Raw genomic sequence first — 16911 nt, 5'->3', positions numbered from 1 at the left:
TGGGCAGGGCAGCTCCTGGGGGTGGGGCTCTGGCACAGCCCATGGGCAGGGCAGCTCCTGGGGGCGGGGCTCTGGCTCAGCCCAGGGGCGGGGCAGCTCCTGTGGGCGGGGCTCTGGCACAGCCCATGGGCAGGGCAGCTCCTGGGGGCGGGGCTCTGGCACATTGTGACGCTGAGCCCGGGCTGAACAGCTGCTTCCTGGTTCTCCACCTGCTGCCAGCAGCGCTGGAGCTGCCCGAGCCGCAGCGGAGCCACTGTTCTCAGCTGCAGCCAGGATCTGCCCCCGGCCCCGCTGGGATCCAGGTGGGGACAGAGACTGGGGCCCGGGGGTTCCCCTTGGTGTGGCTGGCGGGGGCGGGAGGGGAGAAGCCGGAGCTGCAGGCGGGGGAAGGGCGGTGGGACATTGTGACCCGGAGCCCCCGGGGAATGAGAGGCGCTGGGGGGCAGGAAAGTGACTCTACCCCAGGGAGCCTGGGAGAAGCCTTGAAGGCGCCTCGGCCCCAGTGGAGCTGCAGGAGGATCCCAGTGGAGCTGCAGGGGGGGGAGGTCACTGGGGTGGGGGTGTAGATCTGTCTCTGTGCAGCCAGGACATTCCCGGGGTGGGAGGGAGGTGAGTTAACTGGATCCTGTCCCTGTTTTTGCCACTTCCTCCCACACACACATTCTCTCAAGATTTCCCCTTTTCTCTCTCATTATCACACATGGCTATAAAATCCAGGGAGATTCTCCTCCCCCCCCCAATGATCAGCTCTCTAATTGCCTCTGATTTTCCCTTTTCTCTCCATACTTCTCAAAGGTCAATTTAAAATCACTCTGATATGGGGTGGATTTTCCCACCCATTTTATCTGCAGCGATTTGTCCTTGTTTGGGTGGAAAATTGTTGCCCTGGGTCATTCCCCAGAACATGGCTCCCACTGGAGTAGGATGGAATGAGGTTCCCATTCTCTGCCAGGGCAGGGAAGGGAAGGGAGGAGCACATCCCCCATGGAGACTGCCCAGACCCCATTTCCCAATTCCCCTGCGGCCCCCTTCCATTGTCCAGGGAGCCTTCCAGCTCCCCCCCTGCCCTTAAATCAGCTCCTCAAAGGGCTCTGAGCTGCTCACGTGAATGGTTGCCCCGTGGCCGGGGGGACCATCACATTCTTTTTATGTATTGGACAGTCATATAAAATCCAGTCCAACAGTCCCCCTTTTCCACTAGTTATTTAATAGCAACATCAAATCCCCTCCGATCTTGGTGGTTTTCTCTCATGTTATCAAATGTCGTTTGTGACAGGGTTCTCTCTGCGTGTGTCAAAGATTGAAATAAAATACCCCAAACATTTGCCCCACTTCTCTCTAGTTGTTTTATTTCTAATGGAATATGATGGGTTGTTTCCCAATGTGCTAAGATGCAGCCGCCTCTGGGGTGGATCCATGGTGGCCATTATTTGCTAGTGACAGCCCGTGGATCTTTCTTGCCCTCCAGGCCTTCCATTCTCCTGTTAAAGAAGCACTCCCCAGGCTCCCTCTGCCTGTGTGACTGGCCAGCAGGAGGTGGTGTTAACTTTCTAGCCACTTCTCACACTCTGTGAGGTAACACTTGCAGGGGCAGGGAAGGTGTCTGTGTGGGGAGATTGCAGCTGAAGGGGCATTGTGGTAGGGGGAGGCCTCTGGGTGGCTGGGCAGGGGGTACCCTAGTCAGGTTGGTGGGTTGTGGAGGTTTGGGGTTTTCGGGGGTGGTGGTTCTGATGTGCCCATCCCTGAGGCTATGGGTCCTGGAGGTGGGTATCGCTGGGGGCCTGGTGGCTGCAGAACAGTGGGGGTGGGTGTCTCTCGGGGAGGCGGGACAGAAGGTTAGAGGGAGCCTGGTTCTGTGCCAGGGGCTCTGTCTGTGCTTCCCCCGCTGGTTCCTGGTTTTGTTGCCATGCCCAGTGCACAGAGCTGGGGGAGGGGATCCCTGGCACTAGGTGAGGGCATGCCAGGGAAGCAGAGTGATGGGTCGCACTGTAAAGCATCAGGGGGTCACACTGGGCAGAGGAGGGAGTCCCAGGCAAATGTCAGGGTAGATCGTTCTGGAGGGTGGGGAAGTTCCTAGGCAGGCAGTGAGGGACTGAGTTCCCAGTGGGGGGGGGTCCCTTGAGGGGGTCCCTGGCTGCTGGGGGCTCTTGGTGGGGGGAACCCTTTGGGATTCCCAACCTGGCAATCATGGTGTGGTGGGGGTTCTCTGGCCGGTGGGGCTTTGAGGGGTATCTGGGGTCCCTGGCCAGGGACTCTGGGGGCTGCGTCCCAGGGAATATCTGATGGGATCCTGGCTGGGGGGTGTCTGGGGCCCCTGGCTGGGGGGTCTGGGCTCTGGGTACTAGGGGGTGTCTGGGGGCTGCTGCTAACCATGATCCTTCTCTCTGGTCAACTTGTACCAGAGTCCTGGCTCCTAGTCACCAGGTCACCAAGTCCATTCCCCAGTCACGTGCCCTGTCACTGTGATAACTTTCTGTCCACTTAGCAAACACTGTTAGTGTGAATTCACAGAATTTACTTTTCTCCTCTTTTGAAAACTGCAGGAACTTTCGGTTCCGTTTGGAAAATTTTGGCCCCCAGTCCTTGTCCTAGATCTGCGGGGGTGAGGGAGGTGGGAAGGGAGTCAGCACTGCCACACGATGGTCTTTTCCACAGCGTTCTGAACTCATTCTTTCTGAAATCCGGTGTCATTGAGACCGTTGTTAATCCAGAGTCACTGTATGGAAAGACAAGGAGTGATTCCAGATGGACAGTGGGTCAAATGAGATCAGCCATTCTCCCTGTGAGGAGGGGCTCCCATTAGCTGCTCTCCCCAGAGAGCTAAAGGAGGGAAGCTGCTCATACACTCCGTCCCTCTCTGCTCAGGATATTGGGGTTCAGCTTCCTGGGTCAGATGCTGCAGCCTCCATTGTGATCTGGGAGACCAGGCTTGGCAGCTGCTGCTCCCCCAGTGGGGCTCCGTGCTGGGAAGTGACCTTAATTAAAGCTTCTTCTCTGCCCGGCCCAGGGGATGACTTTCTGCAGCTGGTCCTAGCCCCCTAGGGCAGTCCTGGGCCCTGTTACTACTAAATTCTGAGCCAGAGTCTCCAGGTAACTGAAAGACCTCAGGGAATGTCCTAGGGTCTGGCAAGAAAGTGACTCTGCACAAACAACACCACCTCATTTCTCCTCCCATTAGCGGTTGCCAGGAGGAAATCCAGCCATGGGAGAGCAAAGCCCCCAGGAATGGGACTGTCCCAGCCAGAGGGGCAGGGAGAGAGGACAGGGGAGGGAGGGACTGAAAGGGGCAGTGGGAGAAATGAATGTGGGGGAGAGATTTCCAGCTCTCTAGTCCACCCAGACACATGTATTGCTGCATCCTGGGGCAGAACCACTTTCCAGTGAACAAAACAAGGATCAGACAGAGCAAAAGCCAGTTCCTGACTCCATATTCCCCCTGCTGGGGTGTGGCTGCCGTGGGGTCAGTGTCTGAGGGAATCCCCCACAGTGACTCCTTTGGTTCTGCTCTTTTCTAGCCTTGTGTTCAGAGAAGGGGTGAGGGGAGAGAGAAGGGAGGTTAAAAATGTGTCTGTGGACTTAGCCTGGCAGGAGGGGCCAGGTCTAAATTGTAATAAACAGATTGAGCATTTCCCAGCATGACAGAATCTAGGGTGTCTGTCTGCAGGGAAAGGGCCTGGGGGAATTGTGATGTGAAATTAACTAAAACCGGTTCTGAAACGCCCACAACTGCCCTTCTCCCCCAGACAGGCTGCAGAATGTTTTGCTCCAGCTCATCCCAGCCTGGCGTGGGACAGGGAAGAGAAATGGCTGCAGTGGAGTCAGTCCAGGTAGAGATTATCGGGGGGTTGCTGGTGGGTTCCTGCTGGAGGAAAGGGAGAGGCAAATACACCAGAGGTGGGAAGGTTTGCAGAGTCTGGTTTGGAGGTTGGAGCGGGACAGGAAATTCACAGCGTGGGGAAAGGAGGAGGCCAGGGTGTGGCAGACCTGCTGGGAGTTATTTACTAAGTGGCCTAGATTCTAGGAACAGACCCAGGAGGTTTGGAGGTGGAAATGCCCTAATTTGTGAAGAGAGAAAATAACCCACCTACATGGAGCTAGTCAAACTGACCAGACTCCTAGTGCTGGAGCCTGACCTCATTAACCATCAGCTGCTGTGAGATATAAAGGGGACACCCATGAGTCAGGCTTATTGGAGCTGCCTCTCCCTTCATATCCCGCTCCTCACAATGAGGAGGGTGTTGGGCATCCTACCAGCGAGCTCTCCCTGGACCCTGCTAGGGGCTCCATCTCCTGTATCAGTCAGTGGCTAGTAGGGGAGTGATGGATATGCTGGGAGAGATAAGGGGCTCTCTCTTCATCCCCTCACCCTGGTATTTGCTGGATACTCTGAGCCAGGTCGAGGTGGGACTCTCCTGACTATGATCCATCCAGAGCTTCCATTTGATTCACTCTTCTCTGCCACAAATATTGGGGCTGTGAGTGGGGCAGCAAGTCCTTAGTGTTGGACTCTTACTCTTTCAGGGGCTGGTGACCTTCAAGGAGATGGCTATGTATTTCACCAGGGAAGAGTGGGCTCTGCTGGACCCCACTCAGAGAGCCCTCCACTGGGATGTCATGCAGGAGAACTATGAGACTGTGACCTCGCTGGGTAAGGGTTCCTGTCCCTTCTGTTCTTGGAAGGGGAAATGAAGAGTGAAGGTTCACGCCACCCCCACAATGCCATCTGTACCCTGTCCTGTTTCAGCATCACCCCAATAGGCCAGTGACACACATAATACCAGAGACCCTCCTCTGCTGCAGAACACTTTGGGAACAGAGCACAGGAGCCGTATTGCACAGTGTCAAATATCTCCTGTTTGCTCAAGTGAAACTGGGGGTTAGGTCTGGCATAACTGTCCCATACCCCTAATCATTTTTGTTGCCCTTTTCTGAACCTTTTCCAATTCCAATATTTCTATTTTTGAGATGGGGTGACATGTGCATGCAGTATTCAAGATGTGGGTGTATCATGGATTTATTTGCTGTTTTTACAAATATGATCTATGAGATATTCTGTCATATCTATCACTTTCTTAATTATTTCCTACATTGTTCACTTTTTTTCACTGCTGCTGCACATTGAGTGGATGTTTTCAGAGAACTATCCACAGTGACTCCAAGATCACTCTCTTGAGTGGAAACAACTAATTTAGACCCCATCATTTTGTACGTATAGTTGGGATTGTGTTTTCCAATGGGCTGCACTATGTGCTATCCTGTCATCTAGTACTGCTAAGATCCTGGATTCAGTAATATCCCTGCCCTTCCTGTTCCCTTTCTCCACCGAACCCCGCCAGCCCATGCTTCCTGTTCCCAGCTTCCCCAGGATTCTCGCACTGTCTCTGAACCTCTCTGTCAGCAAGAAGCAGTGCCAGGGACACTTGCCCTCTGTCTGGAGTCTTCGATTTCTGGGACATGGATTTACTTTCTCTGTGTTGTAAGAGGCTCTGTCATAATGAGTGTCTGTGATGTTACCCAGAGTACAATCTGGACTGTTAAATAGCTGTCCCTCAGTCCTCCAGCATGGGGTGCCTTTTCCACTGTTTTCCCGCGAGAACAGCCCCTCTTGGCCAATTAACACACAGTCTCCAGCATGTAACTCACTCCCAGCTACACAGTATTGAGTGCTGCTAGACAGCCACTCATGAATTACACCTCAGGAGAAAACCAGCAAATTCTCAAGTGCCCAACTTTCCCCCAGAAATGTGCATCTTGCACTGTCCAGCACGCTACTGAACGACCCAAGCTCATATGAAGTCTGTCATTTCATCAGCGGAAAATGACATGCACCAGCTTGTTATCCCAAACAGAGTTTCCAACACACTTCAATCCACACATACTGGTTAGATGAACAATAAACCAAGATTGTTAACTACCAAAAACTAAAACTAGGCCCAGTCCATGAAAGGGGCACTCCCAGGAGAGACTGTATAAAGGCTGGAACATGAAACACCTTTGTAAACCTGAGACAGCTGCCTTGGGGACAATGACAGGGAGAATCCCCCAAAGTGACTCCTTTGTTTCTGCTCTTCTCTGGCCTCCAATTGTTCCTTCCAACGTGGAGTACTTTGCACTTGTCTCTACTGAATTTGATCCTATTTACTTCAGATCATTTCTCCCGTTTGTCCAGATCATTTTGAACTTTAATCCAATCCTCCAAAGCACTTACAACCCCTCCCAGCTTGGTGTTGTCCGCAAACTTGATACGTGTAAGAGAGAGACTGTTACTGGGAGGGTTTCCCCATGTGTCAGAGGGTTACACCCTGGTGGGAGGGGGCTAGGCCTGTACTGGAATAAGGTCACTCTGTGCTTCACAGTGTGCTAGAACCTAGAATGTGCATTAGCAGGGGAAAAGCTGGGGGGAATCGGCTTGTGGAATGGACAAAAGCCTAGTCTGAATTCTCACACCTTGCCCTTTTCACCCCGGCAGGCCAGAGAATAACATCCATGTTTCGCTGCAGATCATCTCGTCCTCCCAGGGGCAAGGAAATGGCTGCAATGGAGCTGGCTCAGGTAAGAGATTATCAGGGTGGCGGGCTCTGCTTGGAGGTTGAGGAGCAGTAAATGCATAAGAGGGTGGGAATTGCTAGAGGTGGTGGGAAGCAGGAAATATCTCGGGTGGAGAAAGGGAGGGGACAGCATGTGACAAACCTGCTGAGACTTGTGTAGTGTAGGGCGTGATGGGTTGTCACCCCCAGGAGGCAGTTTGTGGAGCTTCTGGGAACTGCTGTGTCCTCTAACCCTCACGCTGGGCTGGCCCTTCTCACACTGCTTTGCTGGAGATTTCGCCAGCCTCTCCAGGGCCTGTTATCACCCAACACAACAGCAGGTGGCGCCATGCAGCCAACTAAGCTACCTGAGTGCGTTACCTAAGCCACTCAAGGACAGATAGAAGACAAGAGCCAATTTCCCACTCCCCAACCTTGCACACTTGCTGTAGTATAAATCCAGAATGATACCATCTTATAGTGCACAGGGATCTCTATAATGCAAGCTCATTAATGTAGTTCCCCTTCCCCTCGATATGGGACAGATGTGCACAACAAGCTGAGATTTTCCCCAGACACTTCACTCAAAATACGCTGGTTAAGATAAAGCATCAAACAAGTTTATTAACTGCAGAAAGATAGATTAAGTGATTATAAGTGATAACAAACAGATCAAAGCAGATTATTTAGCAAATAACCAAAACTCAGACTAAGCCTAACATACTAGATGGATAGAATTTGAATTAGCAATTTCTCACCCTGACTGATGGTACAAGCAGTCCCCCAAGTTTCCATACACAAGCTAGAAATCTCTTGATCCTGGGAGCAGCACTTCCCCCACATCCGTTTTTGTTTCTCAGGTGTTTCCAGAAGTTCTCTTGTGTGGAGAATGAGGCCAAGAGATGATGTCACACCCCACCTTATGTAGCTTTTCCATATGGTGGGAACCTTTTGTTCCAAACTCAGTTCCTAGTCCAGTTTGTGGAAAAATACAGGTACTAAAATGGAGTTTAGTGTCATGTGGTCTGGTCACAGGCCCTGCTGAGTCATAGTAGCCATGACTCATAGGCTGGCTGAAACATTCACAGGAAGGCTAAGCTCTTCCACAGTCCATTGTCTTTGTTGAGCCATCAGCACTGTCTGGCTTCTTCATTGTTGTACCTGAAAGGCTCATTGTGGGTGTTACCCAGAGTAAGCACATTTGAAATACAGATACAGAGTCAATATCCATAACTTCAGATACGAACATGATATGTGCACACAAATAGGATAATCCTATTCAGCAAATCAGAACTTTTCCAGTGACACCACACATGATGCATCTTCTACAAAATAGATCATAATTATGTCCTAATCATATTATAATCATACCACTATGATGAATATGGGGGTGTAGTGTCAGATAGGTCCTAATTTCAAGGCACAGGAGTTGGGAATGGAACTTCCCCTCTTTGTGGAACAGGAAATAACCCTCCAGCCAGGGCTGGGACAACTTCCCAGACTCTCAGCTGATGGAGCCTGAATCTACTGACATTTCATTAATTACCACCAACCCCAATCTTTGTGGCAACTGTAAACTTTATCAGTGATGATTTTGTACTCTCTTCTAAGTCATGGATAAGAATGTTAAATAGCACAGGGCCAAGAACCAATCCCTGCAGGAACCTGCTAGAAAGAAATCCACTCGATCATGGTTCCCCATTTACTATCAGAGTTTTTAATCTATTTAATGTATGCCGTGTTTATTTTGTATCATTCTAGTTTTTTTTAGTAAAAATATTGTGCTAATCAAGTCATGTCCCTTACGGAAGTTTAGGTATATTACATCAATACTATTAGCTGCAACCAAACTTTTGATCTCATCCAATAAGGATATCCCGTTAGTTTGATAGGCTCTATTTTCTCTAAACCTTTGTTAATGGGCACTACAATTCTGACCTTCTAACTTCTATTCTTTATGATTGACTTCCCCTTTCTTCCATATATTTTATTTGGAGAGTGCTTGGATTCCTACCAGGGAGCCACTATCAGGGTCCAGAGACAGCCCCATCTCCTATATTAAGCTCTGGCTAGTAGCTATGTGATAAATGTGAAGACCCTGCTTCTGTCTGTCAGATGGGAGACACAAAGGTTCTCTCTTTCTACCCTCTGATGCCTCCTGGCTGCTGTAAGCAAGGTGGGGTGGGACTCTGTTAACATGTGCCTCCCGGAGCTTCCATTTCCCTGGTGCTGCTGTTCCGTGAATAGTGGGGTTGTGAGTGGGTCAGCAGGTACTGAGTATTGGACTCCTGCTCTTTCAGGGGCCGGTGACCTTCGAGGAGGTGGCTGTGTATTTCTCCAGGGAAGAGGGGACTCTGCTGGACCCCACTCAGAGAGCCCTCTACAGAGATGTCATGCAGGGGAACTATGAGACGATGGTCTTGCTGGGTAAGGATTCCTGTCCCTTCTGTTCTTGGAAGGGGAAATGAAGAGTGAAGGTTCATGCCACCCCCACAATGCCATCTGTACCCTGTCCTGTTTCAGCATCACCCCAATAGGCCAGTAACATACATACTACCAGAGACCCTCCTCTGCTGCAGAACACTTTGGGAACAGAGCACAGGAGCAGCATCACACAATGTCAAATATCTCCTCTTTACTCAAGTAAAACTGGGGTTAGGTCCAGCATAATGAACAGAAGCTTCCTACTCCCAGCCTTCTCTCAAACCCTGAGCCTTCTCTACCCAAACCAGAATGTGCTTGGGGTGTAACAAGCAGGCGGCTGGAGTCAGAGCTGCCAGTCCAGGGTTACTTATCATACAGACACTCAGTGCGTCCTTGAACGCTGGCTGGGAGTATCCAGACAGGGGAGCTCCAGCAGCAGAACACTGAATCTCACCCAGGATTACAGATGACACAACTCCTCGCTGATCTGGATTGCACCCCAGCATGTGAAAATGGCCTAGGTTGGTAGTGACATTTCTTGAGACATGGAGAGTCTTGCTCCCATATCACCAGGTGTAATAAAAATAACAGGAAAGGCCAAATATGGAAAACTGATTGTTCAGCTTGCTTTTGACCTGCATCATATTTTGCAATATATTCCAAATAAGGAAATTAACGTGCAATGTATGTGTCATTGTTTGTGGTTTTAAGCTGTAAAAGGCTTGTGTGATTTTTAGCTCGGAAACAGTATTCCAATAGCTGTCGCCCCCTGCGTGCTTGTAACCAAGAAAAGAGCCTCAGGCTGAGCTGATTCAAATATTAATCCTGTGGTCGTTTTCCACAACAGCCTCAATAGGTCCCTGTGATGGAATGTAAGGCTACATCTAGACTACCCACCGTATCGGCGGGTTAAAATCGATTGCTCGGGGATCGATATATGGCGTCTCATCTAGACGCCATATATCGATCCCCGAGCGCGCTTATATCGATTCCGGAACAACACCAACCCCAACGGAGTTGCTGATTTGACAGGGGGAGCCGCGGACATCGATCCCGCGCGGTGAGGATGGGTGAGTAATCCGATCTTAGATATTCGACTTCAGTTACGTTATTCACGTAGCTGAATTTGCGTATCTAAGATCGATTTCCCCCCGTAGTGTAGACCAGCCCTTAATGTCTTCACACCTTCCCCCTGCAGGAGAATGGCTGTTTGACCAGCTGTTTGCCTTGCTGTCTCTGAGGAACTGGTCTGTGGGTGTTCCCCAGAACTGTAACTTTTTCAGTAATATCATACTGTAAAATCTCACAATTTTACATACAGTGTTACTACACATTTTAACAGGAGGATAATATTCAGTAGGTTATGCGTTTTCTAATGATACCTCACAAGCTATACTGGGTACAAAATTGATCATAATTTTCTAGAAGAGTGAACACAGGGGTACAGATTGACACAGTGTCTGTGTGTGTGTTCCCAGCAGATATGTGGGTATTTCAATCCCTCATAAGCACAATGTTTGGCATCTTCAAGGACCTGGGGAACTGGTCCTGGGAATTCACTAGTTTAGCAAGTGTGAGACTGCATGAAATTGTGAGACACTTTGGTATTAATAATAAAATAATATAATCTGATAAAATTGCAATGAATCATGCTAGGTATGCCATGTAAAGTGTCAGTGAAAATGTTATGATTTGCCAAGTATGATAATTTTGTTTCTATGTTTCTATCACCTTTGTATTGTGAGTTACAGATATGTAAGGTATATCCGTATTTCCAGACTTGTGCAGTTTTTCTGGGTGACACCCCCAGACATATTGGCATCAACATTGCCTAGCATGTTTGATGGCCCATTGAGGGTCATCAGCTGTACAATGAACCTATGGACCAAGGGGATACACCTATTGAGTCAGCAAGACATGCCGGGGTTTGCCTGTGTAATGAAACCTCCAAAGCTTTTCCATGCCATGTGCTGTGAAGCTTGTGTTTGGGACACAGGAAGTACAAGCCACATGGCAAAAGGAATATAAAGCGCAGCTGCATCATCTCCATCTTGTCTTCAATCCCCCTTCCTACCTCTGGAGCAACTTCTCTACAAACTGAACCCTGGAACAAAGGACTGAATGACCCATCCAAGCTGTGGATGCGTTCCAGACAGACTTTCAAGCCAGCAACTCACCAATACTGCTAAGAACCTGATATATCCATTTTGGAATGTATCTGACTGCTTTTCCATTTAAATTCTTTCTGTCTTTCTTTCTTTTAAACCTTTAGTTTAGATGCTAAAGAATTGTCTGGAAGGATGGAATTTAACTTCATTCTTTCATTTGTTCTTTCTTCTAAACATTTAGTTTAATTGCTAAAGGATTGGCTGGCAGCATGGTATTTGGATGAGATCCAAACCTGGGTAATGTGGCTAACCTTCTACCCACCCACTTCCTGGATCCAATTAGGATCACTCTCCTGCTGCCCTCTGGCCATGCTGTATCACAGTGAGCAGAGTTTTTAAATAACCTCTCACTGTACGGGACCTAGTTGCTGATTAGGAGTCAGAGAACTGTCATGCAATAAAGGGGGCCGTGTGATTTCTTTTTTCAGAGTCTCGTTAACCAGTGTGTGGGATCAGAAGCACAGTTTGTGACTGGTCAGTGAGTTTAACTTCAGTGTTAACCACCAGTATGGGGAGCATCTGCTCTCCCTTTTTCAGCCTGCTCTGACCTTGGCATTTTCAGTGAGGACTGCCCCAGGCACACTAGGTCACACTAAGCACTGAAGATAAATTAACAGAATGTTTTTGATGATCAAGTTGTATGAAATCAACTGAACTCCTTTGTTTTCTTTCATCTGAGCGGAGTTTCTGGTTTTCCAACGTGATATGATCTCCCAGCTGGAACAAGGGAAGAGCCATGGGTCCCAGAGCTCCAGGGTTCAGAGGAAAGAGAGATCCTGAGATCTCCCCGCACAGATGAGGAAACATTAAACCAACTCAGAATCTGTAAGTGCCTGAAGGAAACATCTAGGATGCCCTACAAAGCTCTTGGGAAGTCTCTCAGTTCATTATTGTCCATAGCAGGGGTCGCATCCGCAGGGTAAATATAGCTCAAGGCTTCCTATAGATGCTAGCAGACACCGGGCAGTAGCTTTCTCCCTTCCCCCTGTGAAGTTGGATGGGATGTGAAGGCTGAATTGATCCCCTCCTCTCTCCTGTTGGGGGAGCTGAGTTCCTGATTTTTATTTGTCCTCTCTCCAGCACTTGTTTTGGTTTGGCCTTCCCCTTTCCATCCCTGTTTGAGGTTTCTGTCTCTATCACAGCAGGTGATGCAATGACGTGTGAGGTTCAGCACAGACCAGAAAAAGAGCAGGGAAACCAGCCAGGGGAGAAAATGGATAAATTTATTTCCTGTCAGGGAACTCAGAAGGGCCTTAAGGAAACCAGAATACAGCAGGAAATCTGCAGGGAAAAGCAAAAAAAATACATGTGCTGAGTGTGGGAAAAACTTCACTTACAGATCAGGCCTTTCTCAACATCAGAGAATCCACACAGGTGAGAGGCCCTCTGAATGCAATGAGTGCGGGAAAAGCTTTCAGTCGCAGCTCGCACCTTATTGGGCATCAGAGAATCCACACAGGGAAGAGCTCCTATCATAGAATCCTAGATTATAAGGGTTGGAAAGGACCTCAAGCGATCATCTAGTCCAACCCCCTGCTCAAAGCAGGACCAATTCCCAAATGGTTCCCTCAAGGATTGAACTTACAACCCTGGGTTTAGTAGGCCAATGCTCAAACCACTGAGCTATCCTCTCCCTCCTGAATGCAGTGAGTGCGGGAAAACTTTCAGTCGCAGCTCACACCTTATTCGGCATCAGAGAATCCACACACAGGAGGGGTCCTATGAATGCAGTGAGTGCGGGAAAACCTTCAATCGCAGCTCTCACCTTATTCAGCATCAGAGAATCCACACGAGCAAGAAGCCCCACGAATGCCGTCAGCAGGCCTGCACAACTCGTAAAGTGGTGATGTAGAGAAATCTCTGTATTAACTATCTCTATAAATCTTTATAACGTTGCATTGTGTTATTTTGTATTAAGTATCTTTATCTTTATGACATTGCATCCGGCATGATGTTATTTTGTAATTCATATGACTTGGCATTGTGCCTCTCTATTTTCATACAACTTTGTATTAGATCCCTATATAGAGAATTGGTAGAAAACTTTGTATCAAATGTGATAGCCCCTAAGGATAGTATAGTTAAAGTAAAAGAAAACAGTGCCTTTTTGCTAGAAGTAGAATAAGATCTTCCCCCGCACTCTGTAATCAATTGCTCTATTGACTGAATGAGGTGTGAATGAGTGAGGCTTGGAAGACACCCACCTCCAGACAGCTACAACAGTTGAAGAGGGAATGGGAGCCAGAGCAAAGGACAATACAACTTGTCAAGTGGGCCCAATAAAGAAGAGCAGACATATTGATGGCCTCAGGGATTAGAAGCAAGCACCTTCTTTAGAAAACACCCTCTTTGAGCAGCATTGGGACAACACCCAGAGAAAAGCAGCACAAAGACCAACGGACGCAGACCCAGATTTTGAATCTGGTCTAGATTTGCATAAGAGGGAAGCTGCTATAAATGCGAGGTGTCTTGCAGAAGGACCCCGGATCTCGTCTTGTCACCATCGGACCATCGATTTGGATCGGTAGAAGCCCGGCTCCACCCCTCCCCCATCTAACTCACCTGGCCAGTGCAGTTAAGGGGAGCAACTAGTTGGTAACAACAGCAAGACGGAGTGTGTTTATGTCTGTGTGTGTGCGTGAATGCATGACTGTGATATATATCTCATGTGCATATCATAGAGTATTAATTGATACCTGTATTACTAATAAATGTGGCATTTTGCCTTAATCCCCCTGAAAAGTTCCTGTACAGTACTTTGAGTAAAACAGCGAGGGCCACAATACTCCAAAGAAAACAGCTGAGGACCGAAACCCCCCGGCCCTGCGGAAACACCCCCCACTCAGGACCTCCCAGCCTGGCGGAAACACCCCGCCCAGCCCTGCAGAAACAAACCCTCCTTCCCCAGCGCCGCCCCACCAAAACAGCTGTGGGTCAAAAAGGAAGGTTGGTGGTGGGGAGGTGTTACTTGATGTTAAATCAACCAGGGACTCCCAGCCAAAGAGGTGGCTGGGAGCCCTCAGGGTCAAATTAAAGGGCCTGGGGCTCTGACGACTGGGGGAACCCGGAGCTTTTCAGGGCTGGGGCAGGGATTTAAAGGTCCCAGAGCTCCTGCTGCTGAGGGGAGCCTGAGCCCTTGAAATCCCAGCCTCACTCCATCCCCTGGAGCTGCCGCCAGGATTCAAAGGGCTCTGTGCTGCCTGCAGCCACAGGGATCCCTGAGCCCTTTAAATCTCAGCTGCTGCCGGGATTCAAAGGGCTCTGGGCTGCCCGTGGCGGTGGGGAGCCCTGAGACCTTTAAACCTCAGCTGCGGCCGGGAATCTCTGCGAGCAGCCCAGAGCCCTTTGAATCCCGGCCGTGGCTGGCAAGGCCGGCTTTAGGAAGTGCGGGGCCAATTGAATTGCGGGCCCCGCAGGGATGACTTGGGGAAAAAAAAGCCTTTCAGTTCTTAACAACCGGTTCCCTATAAAAAGTTCTGCCACAGTATGTATTTTTTGTACCAGTAGGGTTACCATACGTCCGTATTTTCCTCCCAGATGGCGATTTAAGAACCAAAAAGCCTGACATGTCCGGGAAAGTACAGATGTATGTTAACCCTACCTAAAAGTTCTTTTTAAAAAGATGGGTCTGAACTAGAAATGAGCTCTGCCACTCCCTTAGGGTGTGCTAGGGCTGCACATGTGTGGGTCCCAGCTGCTCCCTGCCCATCTCATTGAAGCAGGTGTGCAGTGTTACTTCCCTCGGAACTGCTGGGCACCAGTGAACATGGGGCTGGCTGGAGGTGGGGGAGGGGGAGGATGCGAGAGGTAGGGTCTGGCTGCAGGCTGGGCAAGGGGTGTGGGGCAGGCTGGAGACAGAGGTGTGGGGTGGGCTGGCTGGCTTCAGGCAGGGCCACAGGGAGGGTGCGGCATGGGTTGGCAGGGCTGGAGACAAAGGAGTGCGGGACTGGCTGGCTTCAGGCAGTGGGGTGCGGCAGGGGTTGGCTGGAGACGGGTTGGTGCAGGGCTGAAGGCAAGGCAGGGGTAAGGGGCTAGCTGGAGACAGGGCAGAGGGTGCAGGACTGGTGCGGGCAGGCAGGCAGTATGGCAGGGGTTGGCTGGGGAGAGGGCAGGGGTTGCAGGGCTGGTGCAGGCAGGGCAGGCAGTGTGGCAGGGGCTGACTGGAGACAGGGAAGGGGGTGCAGGGCTGGCTGGAGACAGGGGTTGGTGCAGGGCTGAAGGCACGGCTGGGGGTGTGGGGCTGGCTGGTGTGGGGCAGGCTGCAGGCAGGAACTGGTGCAAGCAGGGCAGGAGGTGCGGGGCTGGTGCGGGCTGGGGGTGCAGCAGGGGCTGGCTGGGGACGGGCTGGCTGCAGGCAGGGCAGGGGGTGCAGGTACAGGGGGTACAGTCCATCCTCTATGGTGAGTGCCTCCTTCTCCTCCTCCTCCTCCTCCTCCCCCCTCTCCCACTAGGGTAGCAGCAGCAGCCTGGGGCTTGGGGGCTATTCAAGGGCCCGGGGCGCCCCTGCTTCCACTGCCCCAGCTCTGTAAATAGCCAAGGGAACACTGGGGAAGCGGCGGGGCTCCAGTGGCTATTTAAAGGGCCGGGGAGGTAGAAGCAATGGGAGTCCTGGACTTTTTAAATAGCCCCCAGAGCCCCGCAGCCATACCCCAGGGCTCCAGCAGCAGGGCTCTAGTGGCAATTTAAAAGGCCTGGGGCTCCCAGCAGGGGCTGGAAGCCCAGGCCTTTTAAATTGCCCCCTGGGGAAACTGGGCCACCCTGGTACAGCGCACTGGCTTTTGCTGGTACTGGGGCTTGGGTGCAGGGTCCTCTTAGGAGCGAGGCCGATTCAAGGGAATTGGTTGAATTGGCCTAAAGCCGGCCCTGGTGGCTGGGATTTGAAGAGCTCTGAGCTCCCCGCCCGCCTGCCCAGAGCCCTATAAATCCTGGCCGCGGCTGAGATTTAAAGAGCTCTGTGCTCCCTGCGGCTGCGGGCAGCTCAGAAACCTTTTGAATCCCTGCTGCGGCTGAACTTTAAAGGGGTTTGGATTCCCCGCGGCTACGGGCAGCCCAGAGCCCTTTGATTCCCGGCTGCGGGACGCACAGTGAGACTTCACGGGCCGCACGTTGCCCGTGGGCCGTATGTTGTGCAGGCCTGGCATGGAGGGGCAAAATAGGTAAGAAATTTCCGTGGCCTGTCACTAGCAAATAGTAGCCACCATGGATCCTGCCAGAGGTGGCTACATCTTAGCACTGTGGGAAGCAACCCTTCACAGAGACCATTTGTCTTGTGGTTTGGGATACTTCTCAAGACATGCTGCACTCAGAGTGACCCCCTCATCCTGTGCCAGCTGGAGAAAAGAAAGGGCCACCAACTCTCCCACTACCAGCTGCGAACCACTATCCCCAAACAGGGGGAGGCCTCTGGCTTTGATGTGTATTAAATATCAGCTGGTCTCTTTCTTTGGCAAATTCTAACAGAGCGAAAAGAGGGAACAAATGATCCTCAAAGGAGAGGGGAAAGACAATCACTGGGGAAATTTAATCCCCTGCAACATCCAGAAATGGAGAGCGCTCAGGGCAACAGGTTCCCCGAAGGAAGAAGTTTTTGGATTTTTAGAAACCATAAGGAACAGCACAAAACTTGAGAGGGATTGTTAATTGACCATTTTGATAATGACCAGAGGGAAACCTGAGGCTTTCAGATCAGTGGTTCATAAATGAAGACAAAGGGGTGGAAATCAGATATTTTGGTCCATTTTGCAACTTTACTAAGGAAAGTGGAAAATCAGAGGGATTTTATATCAGTTTGA

General features: G+C 50.5%; 1 protein-coding gene across 1 annotated transcript in view; it reads left to right on the top strand.

Moving 5' to 3' along the window:
* The first annotated feature begins 263 nt into the window (after positions 1-263).
* LOC127037853 (zinc finger protein 560-like) overlaps positions 264-16911 on the top strand; it is a 463505-nt gene continuing 446857 nt past the window's right edge. The window contains exon 1 of the mRNA XM_050930000.1: positions 264-302. The gene's annotated coding sequence lies outside the window, so the exon portion shown is untranslated. The remainder of the gene's footprint in view (positions 303-16911) is intronic.

This window comes from Gopherus flavomarginatus, chromosome 20 (assembly GCF_025201925.1).
Source record: "Gopherus flavomarginatus isolate rGopFla2 chromosome 20, rGopFla2.mat.asm, whole genome shotgun sequence".
Taxonomy (NCBI): Eukaryota; Metazoa; Chordata; order Testudines; family Testudinidae; genus Gopherus; species Gopherus flavomarginatus.
The sequence above is the reverse complement of the archived record's forward strand: the minus strand, read 5'-3'. Positions and strand labels throughout refer to the sequence as shown.